The following is a 16,673-nucleotide window of genomic DNA, read 5'->3' on the forward strand; positions in this document are numbered from 1 at the left end:
TCCCGTTTGCCTTCCTGCGGGAGGTCTCGTCGCCTCTCCGTCGTCGGTGTAAGTTGTAATGTTAACAGGCTTGATGTTGTCTGGGTGATGGGCTGATTAGTGGCAAAGCGGCGTTCTCACAACCTCCACACACATCTGCATGGCAACCAACTTGTTTGTCTCCTTCCGTCCTTCCTTCATTTGTCTTTAACTCAGGGTCGCAGCAAGCGATTAGGGCTTTGTTAGAGGGAGAGTGTGTACGTTATATAATGGTGCTGTATATAACGCTGGTGCATTTATTGAGTTTAATGAAATCCACGTTTTTATCAGCAGGTATTTTAGGAAATGATGTTAGTTACTTAAAGGAACAGCGTGTAGCATTCAGGTCTGAAACGCAAAAATTGATTGTATGGATACTAAGGATTTGCACCTTGTATTTAAGGACGACATACGTTATATGAAAGTGTTTTTTAAGCACTTTTATTAGTAAATAAATGTTACTCCGGTTCACTCTGCAGACATGCGCCAGCTCTGCCTTATGCAGCGCGAGCACGCATCAATGGCGTGCATGCAGACGAACGGCGCACCGTCAATCCACTTGATGAGGGCGGCTTCACTCACAGGGGCTTTCCCCATCATCACATCGATGTGCACGCAGCATCAGCCTCACGTATCCAGCTGGAGAGCAGACGATCCGCGAGGCAAATTATCACAACGGGAGTAAAGTAAAAAACAACAGAAATTCAACTCACGTTAGTCTAACGTAGTTTTAAAAAATTTGTTGTATGTTTTCATGTATGAAAAGACCCCAAATGAACACTGTAGGTGGACTACTTGATTACTATCAGCAGATTATTTAACAGCGTTTGTAGAGGAATGATTAGTGTCCTAAGCTGTTTGATCACTATCAGCTGTTTGATCACTATCAGCTGTTTGATCACTATCAGCGGTTGATCTCTGTATTATTGCTCTACTGTTTATATTGAAATGAGGTCAGAAGCAACAGGTTAAACCACTGTTCATTTAACTTGAATAGAAGTTGGTTTATTATATGTTGTGTTAAATATTGCACTGCCTTGTATCTTGAGAACTGATCAGCAGGTCCTGCAGTTGCACTTTTTATTATTTTCTAACAAAGCGTGTATGTATTTGCCATTAATCGTTGTTTACTTGTTTATATCCATAATTAATTTATCCCTGATTCCCTTTCAAGAAAAACTTTTGAGGAATCCTGACCTGCACTGTCCAGTTTCAGATGTTTATTTCACACTGACTGAATTTTTGGCAAAAAAAGTTACTGAATCGATTTCAAATCATCGTATCGTATCGTATCGTATCGTATCGTTGTAAAAACACATCGTTACACCTCTACAATGTTGGGTTTTATAAGAAGCACATCTTCGGAACATTGTAGTTTCACCATGACAGACGCACGTCAATAACATCCGCTGTGCAGTAGGTTGTCTTATGAAGTCCTTCTGAAGTCTCCATCACATCTTTCCTAGATCTCTTGATGTTTTCCATTGAGGTCAAGGAAAAGTAGGAAAAGGCATACTGTAGGACGTAATGTATTTCTTCTATTCGACCGCAGCCTTAGATTGGAAAGAAACAAAGCTATTCTGAAAATATAAAAGGGGGGGCAGAGATGATATGCAGTAGCAGCATGGTGCTTCATCATTTGGGCTTTCCTGTTTATGACTGCTTCTGTCTGCCTAAGTCAACAGCCAGACAGAAAAAGTAGACCTGGTATGTGTTCTTTTTCCATCATACTCACACTCTCCCTGTTTTGGTTTTAATTGGCTCTCCCTTCTCTCTCTCTCTCTCTCTCTCTGCACTCCTCTTATGTCTTCACCCTTTCCTTTTTTTTCTCTCTGTCCGTCTTTCTCTCTGTGTTTTTCTTATTGTTTACTCTCTTGTCTTTCACCCAACTATTTCTGTCTGTCAGTCCGTCCGTCCGTCTTGTCCCTCCCTCTTCCTGCAGAAGGCACTGTGTATGCGTCGGGTCTTGGCATGGATGGCATGCATCCATATGGAAGTGTTCAGGAGATGATATAGAACATATGTGACCCCAGCTCGCTGGCTGGGGACTCACTGTGGAGATCACACCGTGTCATTAGTGGCAGCGTGAACGCCAGCACTGCAGTGCAAAGGAGGAGAGAGGAGGGTAAGGACAGATATAATTAGGTTAAGGAAGGGAGAAAGGGAGCAAAAGAACGAGATGGTGCTGAGTACAGTGTGTTTTTTATGTGTGTGTGTTCTGGCCACTAGCTGGTTAGGTCGAACTTGGCAGAAAGGCCAGGTACACTCTCACGCTTCAGTGAACATTCAGTGTTTGCTTTGAACCTGACTCTATTGGGAGCAACTTTAACAAATTGATTTTGTCTGAACCTTTTTTCCGTAGCGAGATCTGTCCGGATCCATTAACTTACTCCTCTAAAGGAAAACAAGCGCTCAGTTTAATACGACACTCTCATAACATTTACTGAAATGATCGTGAAGACATGCGCTCACACGTCATACCAGCTTCCACAGACCTCAAAATATAAAAACAACCAAGACGATGTCGATCTCCACATTTTCCACATAACGCTTCAAAGTGTATGAATCTGTTTGATTGCTGCTGTCACAGCCCGGCTGCGTGTGGAATGATTTGGTCAAGCCACAGATATTTTGCTTCGGCTCGTGAAAGTCGGCAGAGCCTAATTTTATTTCTCACACGTTGCACACTGTGTGAGGAAATATTGATCATATGAAGCAGATTCATTGCCTTTATATGCTTTAGTGTGGACTGAGAGCTATACAGGGAGGTCTGACTGGGACACATGTCAGCAGCTGGTCTGACAGTATACATCTCATCTATTACCAAACCGGATTCAAAATCTGGATTTGATTTTCTGAATGCATGCTGTATCTGACAATTCAGGCTATATCTTTACCTTCTCCCTAAATATACCGGACGCTGGTGCAGCTATATTGTCTAGCTAGCTTACATCACTATGTCACCGTCCAGAAACGATGACCAACTTCCAGATTTTACTACTTTACAACAACCTAATTAATTATCACCTTTATATTGGTAGCCTACGGACTTAAGCCCCAGTTGTGCTTTCTGCATAGACGCGGAATCGTAACGAGGAACGTTTGGATCTTTTATACTCTGTGCGGGTTTCTCCTCGCGGCAAACCGGTATTCTCCCAAACTGTAGGCGCGCAATGTATCGAAAACTTACATCTACAGCATGGTTTCAGCTTGGTTTCCGCCAACCCGCGTAGTTGGATGTGCACGAACAAGCTGAAACCCGCTGCACGGGACCCCCGTGAAGGGGCGTGTCTGATGGTGTGACGGCACTTTGCCGAATGGACACTCGTGATCCTCGCAGATCTGTCAAGCACATAGACTGATATAAGAAGTGCACGTAGTCACCGTGACGTCACCCATTGGTTTGTGGACTGCCGTTTTGAAGCCTCGAGTTCGATATTTTGGCCGTTGCCATCTTGGTTTTTGCAACAAGAGTCACACAAGAGGGTGGCGCTAAGTACAACCGAACGCTGAATAGGACATTTCTAGACGACCAAAGAGGTTATAATTACCTTTCATGAACTGAAAACCCACTGTGAAAGGGTTAAAGTTGTACGCGTGGCCAACTCCCAGACCGGACAACGCCGTGGTAGCGACCTGTCAATCACAAGGTAACCCCGCCCTAAAGCATCCCCTGCTTTATGGTCTATCTGACTCTAAATGGGACCATAATTTACTAAACGAACATCATGCTGTATTGAAGAAGACTTGAAACTAGCGACTGAGACCATAAACTCACGTTTAAAATGTTTACTGAGGTAATAAATCAAGTGAGAAGTAGGCTCATTTTCTCATTGACATCTATACAATCAGACTTCTTTTAGCAGCCAGAGGAATCGCCCCCTGCTGGCTGTTAGAGAGAATGCAAGTTTAAGGCACTTCAGCATTGGCTTCACTTTACAGACCCGGAGGTTGTCCACTGATTACTCATAGTCATTTGAGCCATATAAAATAATTCATTAATGCAGCTTTAAAGGAACTTGGAAGATACTGAAGATATGTAACGCACTTCCACATCGGCTTCACTCTTCAGACCACGGAGGTCGCTCACTGGTCAAGCATAAATCCAGTTTCACGGTGCCTTCCACCACGAGGCCACTTCACTGCCCCCGGTGGGTACGTTTTACCTTGCTTATCTACTCTTGTCACTCTGTAGCCTGGATGCAGGGCGGTCATACTTTATGGTCCTTTTTTTCTGTTATCTGAGTGAACCAATCTCAGGCATTTAGCGCTCATAAATTTCGTTAATGGAGGACGGTCATAAATATTATTATCCCAGAGGCAAGACAAGCTACCTGTCGGGGAAAAACGTTGTCAGGTGCGTGTGAAGTAACAAAAAATGGAGTGTGAGTGACTTCTGTGAAAGCTGCATCTGTTTACGGTGGATCTATCACTAAACAGAGTTTCAGAGAGATCGAACCAAACAATAAACTTGCAGCATATTCAACAGCAGTTTAGCAGCTTTTGTGAATACATATTGTAAACAGCAAATGAGGCAACATTCCCCTTAATATGTAGGTCACGTATATTACAGATACCTCTCTGTTGCCAAGTGGAAAAAACAATGTCAATCCAGCCAGGTATAAAAGAATGGTTTTCACAAATTGGGAGTGTCTGCATAGATTTTTGGAACCTTTAATGTAAAGTTTTATCTGCTTCCAGATTTTTTATAGTACTGCCAACTATAAAACTGTTATAAGATATGATTTATTAACTGTAGTGGGGCAGGGCAGTCTGTTTGCAAAGCAATGTGTAACCATGCTGGGCAGTAGTAGTCTGTAGAGTAAGCAAGTAGCAAGAATGGATAAGTGAGCAGCTCAGTAATACATTTTAAAGTCTGGTAGAGTAAAATCACCTGCCTCCTTTGGGTTTCTTTTGTTTAAGAAATGTTCTGATGGCTTTATAGTTCCATATGAAGGGTATAATAATTGAATCCAGTTGCTTAAAGTAAGATGGAGGAGTAAAACACGGGATTGGCTGGAAGAGATGGAGAAACATCTTGATTGCGTTAATCTTCCCGACCAGAGATTGCTGTGTTTATCGCACAAGTTGACATCGCTATGACGATGAAAATACTATATATTGTGCAGCCCTAGTGACAACTACTTACTAAATATAAAAAACATGAATGGTAATATGAAATAGGAGAATCAGTTATTGTCATTAATCACATTAAAGGAGCAAATCCGTTGTGTCAAGGTTGTATCCGTGCAGGCTGTTCTCAAACACTGTTTGTAGATATACCTACAAAAAATACCAGACTTTGGCCCAGGAGGCCGGCGTTCATGTACCGTGTGAATCCAGAAGTTAACGTTGATTTATTTGTCACATAAATTACATATTTAAAGCTGAAGTAGGCGAGTTTGGAGCAAATATGATTTAAAAAAAAGTTATTTTTTATAAAACAGTCGCTATATGGTGACAGTAGTACATGAAACAGGCAACCTGAAAAAAAACGTGTTTCTGTGTCCTCCGGTGCTCCTGACGGCATCTGCAAGATTTCACAGACCGGAGGAAAACAAGCAGTAAGAGCTGATCTGAGGCCTGCTGTCCAGCTGCTGTCTATGAGAGCCGGCTGTCAATCACTCTGAACTCCGACCAAACGGTCAAACTAGGCAGCACTGATCAAATATGAATCAATATCATGTTACGTTAATGCCTATTTCTCTCCTCAGATGTTCTCAGAATCATCTTGTAGTGCACGGTTTAGCTGTAAAATGAGAACGTTTGTGACGCCGCCGTCATTGTGAAATCTGGTGAAGAAACGCTAAGTTCTGGTCACATGACCGGAGCACAGCCAATAGGAACGCTCTCTCAATGAAATGACCTGTGATTGGTCAAAGTCTCCCATCACGGGCTAGATGTTTTAAAGCCTGAAAACAGAGCCATGAGGAGGAGCAGAAGTCTAGTTATCTCTCAGAACACTTGAATTACAATATGCTGAAAGGTTATTATGGGACTTTTGCCCAATTTTGCCAAAGATATACTGACTACTGACACTTTAAGTTACGCCACTTCCGGTGTTGTTTTAAGCCAAACCACAATCTTTTCCTCAGCGTAACTAAGTCGTTTTGTTGCCTAAACCTAACCAAGTTGTTTCCTGTTTATTTTGAAAAGACTGTATGCATGTAAAGAGCAGAAATCGACACGTGTTGCTGGACATTCGAGGAATAACTTTTTTGTAAGATATCACCCGAGCCGTTGTATGAGGATCCGTGTATGAGGATCCGTGTATGAGGATCCGTGTATGAGGATCCGTGTATGAGGATCCGTGTATGAGGATCCATGTATGAGGATCCGTGTATCATACAGTAGTTGTTTTTTAATGAGAAATATTATCTTATAGCAGAAGGTTTCCTTTAGGAGCACGGAGTCCCTGAACTCGTGATCATCAGGCACTAGATACAAGATTATAGCCTGTTTTCATCAGTCAGCTGCTGCCAGAGATGGAGAAGAGAAATGAGATTTTTATATTGTGAGACGCAGTCTTTATTAATGGTACGGGAACAGAAAAGTGTGAATAGAAGTGGGGAAGACAATAGCCTGTGGGGTGAGACTGAGAGCTGAATAATTTAGAGGGAATTAAGAACATTTTAAAATAAAAATTGGAGTTAATTAGTTTACAGAGAGGATGTAAAATAGTAGAAAATTGAACTGGAGATGATATGAAAGAAAAGAGGGTCAGAGGGAGCGAGACAACACGAAGAAGACAGAAGAAGGATCCAACAGAGAGAAAAGATGGCGGCTGAGAGAGACAGACAGACAGAGCTTGTTTGCTCAGGCATTGATTCAGGGCCCCTCGAGGCTGCGTCTTCCATTTACCAATTTGTGTCTTTCCTTCTCTCATCCTCACCTCCGCCCATCTTCCCTCTCTCTCTCTCTGGCGGATCATTCGTAGGGAACAAAACAGCGCCGCTCGGGAACACCGGACCCCTCGGTTGCCGGGCAACCACACACCGACTTGATGGAGTGGAGGCAACTTCAGAGGCCTCTGTGAGAACAGTATCAAGGTTGTTATTAGACCTGAGTCCTGATAACCTCCGACGACACACTCGCACAACAAAGTGTAGCACAAGGATGAAGACCAACCTGACACATGTGCTAGAAATATGCAACTATAGTTCAAAAGATGTTACCATAAAGCAACTGCAAACAGATGCACGCACCCCCTCATCATATGTATTAGTGACAGCTGACGGTTATTACAGCTCACACTGTATTTTACTCTTCTGTTGTGGACGTCGAGCTTCTCTCTCGCCGTCCCCGTCTGGTTTTTTATGAGGTATAGAGGGAGGACTTCTTCCTCTCCCCTCCCTGCTAAAGATGAGTGTGTGGCTTTGGTAATAACAGAGACAGTTTAATTAATTAAAGGGGAAATGGCCTCACTGCTCCCCTCTTTAATTCACCACCGTGAGGTTTAGATGTGGAGGGGGGACGTTTATGTGTACGTATGCTCGTGTCTAGCGTTGAGCATGGGCGTGTATCTGTATCCATATGTGTGTGTGTGTCATACAAACTATTTTAAACTTATCTGTCCTTTGTAGATGTAAATTTATCTGTCTTTTTTTGTTTGTTTAACCGTCATCCTACCAACGTGTTTAACATACAAGGACTACCAACTAAGAATAAACCATCATAGCAAAAACGTATTTCTAGGGCTGTCAATTGATTAAAAATATCTGTTCAAAATGTACCTTAAAGGGAGATTTGTCAAGTATTTAATACTCTTATCAACATGAGAGTGGACAAATATGCTGCTTTATGCAAATGTATGTATAAATGTATTATTGTAAATCAATTAACAACACAAAACAATGACAGATATTGTCCAGAAACCCTCACAGGTACTACATTTAGCATTAAACAATATGCTCAAATCATAACATGGCAAACTGCAGCCCAACAGGAAACAACAGCTGTCAGTGTGCTGACTTGACTATGACTTGCCCCAAACTGCATGTGATTATCATAAAGTGGGCACGTCTGTAAAGGGGAGACTCGTGGGTACCCATAGAACCCATTTATATTCACATATCTGGAGGTCAGAGGTCAAACGGACCTATTTGAAAATGGCCATGACAGTTTTTTCGTCGGCAAAATTTAGTGTAAGTTTGGAGCGTTATTTATCCTCCTTGTTGACAAGCTAGTATGACATGGTCTTTAGGTTTTTATAGTTTCATATGATACCAGATATCGTCACTCTAGCTTTAAAAACTGAGCCCAGCTACAACCTTAAAATTCGTAAGTTGCGTCAATGATTTAAAGAAATGAGTGGCCTTAAAAGGAATTTGCGTTATCGTGTTAACTTTGACAGCCCTACTTATTTCTTCTCAAAACATTATGAGTTATGTAATTAATGTCATCTGAAAAACTATTTTAGGAAAGTCTGTCTCCTTCACAGAGTCCCCCTACCCCTCCTGATAGTGTGTGATACTTTAAATTAGGACACATGGCAAACCTCAATCCATTGGTATTTTTAAAAAGCATTAATTAAAACAGAAAACAATGATATGAGGTCATCAGGAACACATTGATTGACAACGTCATGACAAATTGTAATGATAGAATACCGAGCTTGTGAGATATGATGTGAAGTCGCCCCTCTGTGTCGCTGGGAATCCCCTTCATGCTCACCTTTTTCTGTTCCACAGAAAACAATTCTTTGACTTTGACTTGTATTCCAGTTTCTAAATATTGGTGGTGGGAAACAAAGAAGCTTTAAGTTGGTCTTTATGGCCGAGCTAATGCATCGGTTACTAGCCAGAGGATATGCTCCAGGTATAGGGAGCAGTATGGGGAATCTGGGCAGTAAAATAGTGCGAGACGGGGGATCTTTAAAGTTTGGGAAAGGTGATTTAAAGGAATGCGGAGCTATAACTCACTCATCTGTAGGACAAGAGGTGAGATGTGATGTCTGCTGTGGGAGCTCTGGAGAGAGAGAGAAAGGTATTTTCTGGTTCTGACTATTTTCTCTACGTGTCGTTGGTGACTAATTCCAAGTATGGTGTATCGCTGATCTCTTTCTGTATTCATTTTAACGTATGTGGCCAAAAGTATGTGGACATATGACCTTTACATCCATTTGTGATAGTTGAACATCTAATTTCAAAACCACGGACATTCACACGCTGTTACGACACCCCTCCGCACTTCTGGGAAGGCTTACGAGTACATGAGCACAGTATCGGACCCGATACCCGAAACTGGTATCGGTGCATGCCTAGTTCGGGCGGGCAGGTCAAACGTCAGCGTTCCGAGTTAGATTATTAATAATTTACAGAAACATTGCGTGCAATAGTCCAGACAGCGCATTACGTGGTGTGGTCATTTCACTTATTTCTGTGAGACTACGTTGTTTAGGAAGCGCTTGATTCTGTAAGTTATTAATAACTCTGTAAGTTATTAATAACTTACAGAAACAATGCGTGCAATAGTCCACCACGTTATGCGCTGTCAAGAGGCCGTGGTCATTTCATGTATTTCTGTGAGATCACATTGTTTAGGAAGCGCTTGATTTGATATGCTGCAGAGTTTTCTGTGAGCGGAGCACACATTTTATGCGTCAATATCGCAGGCGATCATGTTCATTTAATTGTGGGAAGCCAAAATCATGATTGCGATTAATATTTGATTAATTGTGCAGCCTTAAATGTTATCAAACAAAGAGAGATGTTCTCCCCTCGTCTTAAAATAGTCCTAAAATGGTCCTGAATCGATACAAGAATACTTCCTTGTTTAGGAATGAAGTGGTACAAGTTTAAGCAGGAGTGCAATGAGTGTATAAGACCAATCAGCGACGCTCATCCCTGCAAACTCCACCCTGAAAGTTCAGGTATTTTTAGAAAGTACTTCCTCCCGTTTCAGGCCTTTGAACTTAATTTAGACCCTGATCCCTGCTACGGTTGAAATGAGTTCCTCAAAAGGTTCTTAGTTCTGGGGGAAAGTTCCTGCAGTCGAGCTCGGGTCGGGCTCATGAGAAACAGCTCCAGACCAAAAGTAGACCAAAGTATGTGCATACCTTATGCGTACCCATATGCATATAATAGCATGCTTTACTCTTTTTATGAATATGTTGCTGACATGTTTTTTCGATCAATTTTCATGCCAATAAATATTCATTGAGTTCAAATAAGAGACAGAATGAGATCATTGACTGGATGGCACACACACACCTGCAGTCCAGCTGCCATGTTCTCCATAGAAAGTGGAAAGAGGATGGTAAGCAGAACGGTTTACCCTCACTGTAATCCTCGAAGGCTGCTCTCATTCTAAACACAACGTGCAGAGGTGGCGTTGCTTGTGCCTCTCTGTGTCTTTGCATGCACACGTGAATCTGTGCGTTCATTGCCTCTGTGCGACCCGCTGCCCCCCTCACACAGCGGCAGCTTTGGCTTATACAAGTCCATCCTAATTCATGTGGAGGAGGTATTACCTTTTCCAATATGAGTGGTGCTGTTCCAGTGACCTGCTCCTCCCAGGTATGTCTCTGCTCTCCCCTCTAATACCTGCCATCATCCTCTTAGTGGGCCATAGGTCGATGAACCACAATGAAATGTTCCAAAGAGAGGCGCCGCGCGAGGAGTGTGTTGTAGAGGGAGTTGTGGAGGGGGTGGGGGGGTGTTGATCGACAGTACGTTATTATGTGTGCTTGTGTCAGCTTGTGTCAATCGGGGGGGTGACGGACTACATACACCATGTTTGGCTTTTTCAAACTTGCACATATTGAATTGAATAGATATTTTCCCTAAAGGCATGAAAACCTGTAAAAATAAAATATTTGAAGACATAGTGGGGAGGGGTGTGACAATTCACTCAGCTCACGATACGATACACAACAATCATTTTAACACAATTTGAATGATGAAAAAGTAGCCTTTTATTTAAAAGACACAAAATGCAAAACATCACACAACTTCTATGCTAATTTCGCCGGACTCAGCAAATCAGCTGCAAATGCACTAACCACACCAGCACTAGGGATGTGACGGTGCACTAACCACACCAGCACTAGGGATGTGACGGTGCACTAACCACACCAGCACTAGGGACGTGAAGGTGCACTAACCACACCAGCACTAGGGACGTGACGGTGCACTAACCACACCAGCACTAGGGATGTGACGGTGCACTAACCACACCAGCACTAGGGATGTGACGGTGCACTAACCACACCAGCACTAGGGACGTGACGGTGCACTAACCACACCAGCACTAGGGATGTGACGGTGCACTAACCACACCAGCACTAGGGACGTGAAGGTGCACTAACCACACCAGCACTAGGGATGTGACGGTGCACTAACCACACCAGCACTAGGGACGTGAAGGTGCACTAACCACACCAGCACTAGGGACGTGACGGTGCACTAACCACACCAGCACTAGGGACGTGACGGTGCACTAACCACACCAGCACTAGGGACGTGAAGGTGCACTAACCACACCAGCACTAGGGACGTGACGGTACACTAACCACACCAGCACTAGGGATGTGACGGTGCACTAACCACACCAGCACTAGGGATGTGACGGTGCACTAACCACACCAGCACTAGGGATGTGACGGTGCACTAACCACACCAGCACTAGGGATGTGACGGTGAGGAAATATTCCCACCAGTTCATAAACTTGTGACAACACCGGTGTTACCGATTAAACTGGACATTTTACTGTAAACGATGACGGTCAACATGTGTAGCTTTCTTACTTTGATGTTTACCGTCGGGTGTCTGGCTTTTGCTGCGGAGCCGCAGGAGCCTACCTTGCGCCGCACACACCGGCTGTGACCGCTCCGCCCTTCTCGCAGCGATTAACGCTATTTCATTAACGCTATTTCATTAACGCTATTTCATTAACGCTACCTCATTAACGCTACCTCATTAACGTTACCTCATTAACGTTACCTCATTAACGTTACCTCATTAACGCTACGGTTCCTTTATATTATCGGGTTTAAATTTGAAATATTGCCAAATAGGCGCGTTTGCTTTTCGCTTCAACACCAAATCCTCCGCCATCTCTCGCTCTGTCAACTCTCTCTGGTCAACTTATGTGTGAAATCTGACACCTGCTGCTCTGAGCTGACTCCTTAAGATGCGTTCACTGTCAGATTGAAACGTCCGTCGTCCGACCATCTACCATCTATTGATAACGTGCTGCAAAAATGAACTAAATGAGTTTTATTTCTGTAAAAAAAAAAAGCAAGACGACGGTGGGGGGCGGTGCTTCACCTGCTGGTCTGAACTCAGAGCGCTCTCGTCTGTTCAAACAAAGCACTGAAAAAGACGAGAGAATTCAAATCAGTGCTTGTATGACTAGATGTACCTATGATGCCCTGATAATGCAATTCAGTTTTTCGTCTCGACGATGCATATCGTCACGTTTTTATATCGCGATATTTCGTGGCATAATATTTCGTCACACCCCTAATAGTGGGTTAAAATATATTCTAAGAAAAGTATAAATATAGAGGACTTAAAAGTTGTAGAAAAGCAAAACAGAATTGCGTTCAATTACGTAAACCAGCCTATAGAAGTGGTTTGTTAGAAGGAATATAGTAAGAACCAGTATGGCTTTACGTGCCAGACAAAATGCACTTTGATAATACTAATCAATAAAACCAGTGACGGGATGCTGTGACTGCGGTTCTGTGTTCTCTTTTTGTACCAGATTAGAGTCCAGCTGCTGCTGTTGGAGATGTGCCAGGGACTTTTTTTGCCAAATCCAAGATCAAGAGCATTACAGTAGTCTAGACGTGTGATAAGCCCAAGAGTAAAAGTTGTATTATTAACACAGTGCTGTTATGTGATCTATCAAATTGCTGTAAAAAGCAACACTAATGTTTTACTAGTATTTGACAACTCAATAAGGTCATTGATCAAGTTGGCTTCAAAACTACAGAATTTGCCTCGACAGAAATTTGGATTTAATGTGCATCTGTACAGCTTTGATCATAGAGAGGCATTGATATAGAGAGGCAGAATCCTGGGTATCGTCAGCATAACAAAACTGAAAGTAACCATGTGTGTTTAATGCAATAGATGGCCCAACGGTCACATAAATATATACAGAAAGTCCAAGAACTGATCCCATAAAAAGCATCCTGGTGGAAAAAGGACTCCAGTTTTAAACAAGTCCAACCAGTGCTCATGAGGGTCAGGAAGGATAGAGCGATCAGTCGTGTAAAACGCAGCGAAGAGGTCAAGGTGAAGTACAACTGATGAATGACCAACATCAGCGGCTAAAAGCGAGCCATTCATCACACTAAGTAGCGCAGTTGCACCGCGGTGATGAGCCTTAAAACACATCTGAAACAGGGGAGAAAGAGAAAGAGAGCAGTCTTGTTCTTGAATCAATGAACTCCAAAGTCTGTTTATATAATTGTTTCCATTCCACTTTGAAGAATAAATGTATACTTAATATCAACATAGTGTAGGAAATAGTACACATATAGATGACAGCGTTCACACCTCAGGATTTGTCTCCAGGGTCATCGCGGGGCTTTGAACCTGCTGACCCAGAATTATCTGTTTTATGTCATCCGCTCCCTCCGTGTGCATCCATCCCTCCTCCCTCATCCCTCTCTCTCTCTCTCTCTCTCTCTCGTTTCTGAGCTCAGGGACGCATCCACTCAGGGACATTGACAGTGTACTGACTAAACACGTTTCAGGTGAGGTAAAGGTATGATTATCAGTTTGAAAGAAGTTGAATGAGAAAGAGAATGTTGGAACAAGAACAGAGATGGAGACAGCGAGCACCTGAGTGGGACATATCGTACCTGTATCGGAGGGAGGCCTCCCAGAGAGCAATGTCTCCAGATTGCTCCTGACACCCTCTATTACAGGGTTATGTGGTTGTCAACAGTGGTTTGAAAAAGGGGTCAACGTGTGAATGGAGGTGCTATGAGAGGGTGCTAAAAAAACCAAGACTATTTCACACAAAACATGAAGGCGAGAGACTCTCCATTTAACACAAACTCATCTCTCACTTTCTCTCACCCCAAAACCCTGAAACGAAGCATCGCCGCAGCTCTCCAGCTGTTGCTGAAAATGTTCCAGCGTGTGACAAAATGTTCTAAATCCTCACTGTTATTTCATGGTGACAGACATAAAACTAATCACAGTATGATGGGCTGTTTATTGCATTTTTTTTTTTGCCTCCACATAGATCGGAGTCTGCTGCTAGGACGCCTGCGGCGGATGAGCCTGTTTGGCGGGGCCTGTTTTACCATGGCGACCCTGTTCATTTGCTGGCGGAGCCCTGGGGGGAGGCAGAGAGGAGCGAGGTCAAGAGGAATTGGAAATCTGATCCTCCTCCAAAAACAGTGAAATGACATTCCAATAACCCTGAGATCCTCGCCTGGACGTGCCTCGGATAATGGCCTGGGGCCACGGTATGTGTGTGGGTGGGTGTGTGTGTGTGTGTGTGTGTGTACATGCATGTGTATGCTTGAATTTACATCTTGTGTATATGTATACGTGTTGTGAGACGTACAGTGGTACAGTGGTGCTCTATATGATATCCAGAGCTTTAAAGGAGCTCTATGTTAAGAATCAGTAATTGCTTGTTAACAGTGACACCTGTGGACGTTAAAGGTCCCATATCGTGCTCATGTTCAGGTTCATACTTGTATTTTGTGTTTCTAATAGAACATGTTTACATGCTGTAATGTTCAAGAAACACATTATTTTCCTCATACTGTCTGTCTGAATATATACCTGTATTCACCCTCTGTCTGAAACGCTCTGTTTTAGTGCATTTCAATGGAATTGCGTTGCTAGGCAACAGTTTGGGTCCATGTTTATTTCCTGTCAGCTGCAACTTGGCGTTCCTTTACCAGATTTCACAATGGCGGCGGCGTCACAAACTTTCTCATTTTACAGCTAAACCGTGCACTACAAGATGATTCTGAAAACATCTGAGGAGAGAAATAGGCATTAACGTAACAGAATATTGATTCATATTTGATCAGCGCTGCCTAGTTTGACCGTTTGGTCGGAGTTCGCGAGTGATTGACAGCCGGCTCTCATAGACGGCAGCTGGACAGCAGACCTCAGATCAGCTCTTACTGCTTGTTTTCCTCTGGTCTGTGAAATCTTGCAGATGCCGTTAGGAGCACCGGAGGACACAGAGGAACATGATTTTTTTCAGGTTACCTGTTTCATGTTCTACTGTCACAATATAGCGACCGTTTTATAAAAATAACTTTTTTTAATCATATTGGCTCCGATCTCACCTACTTCCGCTTTAAGTACAGTACTTGAGTAAATGTACTCGGTTACATTCCACCGCTGAGAATGCAGCCTCGAAGCTGACCAACAAGTGTTGGCCCTTTTTTTGAAACACATTCAAATGCACGGACTCAGAATACTTTATGGGTTCTACTTGTAAAACCAGAGAGACAAAAGCAGCGTTCTCTTTGGTTGTGGCATCGACATAAAAGACACAATTATACGATAGAAGAAGTAAGAAAGAACGGCGAGTTGTAAAACAACTAAAAAGATCAAGAGTCAGACAGCGTTTAGTGGACAAAGAGGATAATGAGCAGCTCAGCGTATCTTCCCTGTGTGCCACTGTTACACTGATAACTCCTCAGACAGCTGCTGGGGATGTTTTGACATCAGTATGTGCTGTTTATGCTGCGCTGGCTGGACATTTTCAGGAATGTACTTTGCCTCAAAAAGCTTGCAAAAACAATGTCATCAGTGGCGTTAACATTGTTTGTCAGAGTGTGCAAATGCTCAACAGTAAAAAGTGTGTGTTTGAGAGAAAAAAAAAATGACATCTGTGATGTTTTTATGTATGCGGCACACATCTATGATCCACCGCACACTCTCTGCTTCTCCATCCTACACGTGTGTGTGTGTGTGTGTGTGTGTGTGTGTGTGTGTTGTGTGTCCAGCTGGCAGAGGACTCAGGAGATTCCAGGAAGTTATAGGTTGAGTAGGCGTCTATTTTCTGCTTGAAGGTGGGTTTGATTAATATATGTGTGTCTGTTTGTGTGTGTGTTTTTAGCCCGGGGGGGTGGATTCCCCATCATCTCAGCAGCAGCGTCTAGTGAGCTACAGAGCTGTATGTTTACACTCCCACAAACATTGTGTTTAGCCACTTCTTCTTCTTCTTCTCCACCGACGGTATGCCCTCTGAAGGGAAAATAAAGAATCCACTCAACAGTTAGTCAGAAGAACTTGTAAAACATCTTCTGCTTCATATTTTCCTCAGTTGCTGACCTGTGATTGCGTAATGGTGGCATTCCTCTGTCGGGATGTAAGCATCATTTTTCCCAGACTAGGTCAGGTTTCTGGTTGTCAGTCGCGCCTGTGGAAAGCTCCAATTTTCCAGTGCGGTAAAGCCAGCAACACTCCCCCCCCCACAACCCACTACTGTTTTTGTGTGCTTCTTGGATGAAAACCATTTTATGGCTCCTTTAAGTGTCAGCTCGATGTCTCTAAATGCCTTTCAGATCTGATATAAATAATTAGCAACATCTCAGAGTAAATTACCCCGCAGAATATTGTGACCGACCACAGTTGGCCGACGGCAGACATCGACGCTGTCTGTGAGTTTCTCACCCCCGTCTGACAACAACTGGGTCCTTTTTCAAGTTGAGTGAGTG

At 43.1% G+C, this 16,673-nt stretch overlaps 1 long non-coding RNA gene across 1 annotated transcript in view; it reads left to right on the plus strand.

Annotated features, from left to right (window-relative positions):
- LOC119494064 overlaps window positions 1-14,586 on the plus strand; it is a 30,414-nt gene extending 15,828 nt beyond the window's left edge. Inside the window, exon 2 of the long non-coding RNA XR_005208092.1 lies at window positions 14,225-14,586. This is a non-coding gene — a long non-coding RNA (uncharacterized LOC119494064). The remainder of the gene's footprint in view (window positions 1-14,224) is intronic.
- The last annotated feature ends 2,087 nt before the right edge of the window (window positions 14,587-16,673 follow it).

This window comes from Sebastes umbrosus, chromosome 9 (assembly GCF_015220745.1).
Source record: "Sebastes umbrosus isolate fSebUmb1 chromosome 9, fSebUmb1.pri, whole genome shotgun sequence".
NCBI lineage: Eukaryota > Metazoa > Chordata > Actinopteri > Perciformes > Sebastidae > Sebastes > Sebastes umbrosus.